Genomic DNA, 528 nt, shown 5'->3' on the forward strand with positions numbered 1-528 from the left:
GTGAGAGGCTCCATGCCAGCTATGAATTGACTGCCCAGAGGACCTTTCCATCTATTGACCCCTCTGTGAAATCCTATGAAATATGAACTTTCATTTCTACCCAGGAGAACTTTTACCATCTTTTCTCCAATGCCCGATGAAGGGTGTTTGTGCCCAAGACCTTGCAATTAAAGATTTTTTTTTTTTGCAAAAACCTTGGTGTAATAAAAGATATCATCTCTACTATGAGTCCCAATTGCCTTTTTGTTTAGACCAATATGGTTGCAATCTGGATACCTGATAATGATCTTGCACTTGCGGCCCATCTTATTTGGTGCATGTGGCCTGTTTAAACATGCTGCACCACTAACCAGTGAATTGTGTGATAATTATTTTGTGCTTGTGGCCCACCTTACTGGGCGCGTGTGGCCTGTTTACAGCCAGAGCAGAGGCTCCCAGGGAGCTCAGGCTTAATCAAGGCATGAAGCCCTCCCTTCTCTGCCACAGACTTCCCAAAGGTGGCCGTGGGCATGTCACTTACCCACGCCG

The sequence above is a fragment of the Gavialis gangeticus genome, unplaced genomic scaffold, assembly GCF_001723915.1.
Source record: "Gavialis gangeticus isolate Ggan-Ray unplaced genomic scaffold, GavGan_comp1, whole genome shotgun sequence".
Classification (NCBI taxonomy): Eukaryota; Metazoa; Chordata; order Crocodylia; family Gavialidae; genus Gavialis; species Gavialis gangeticus.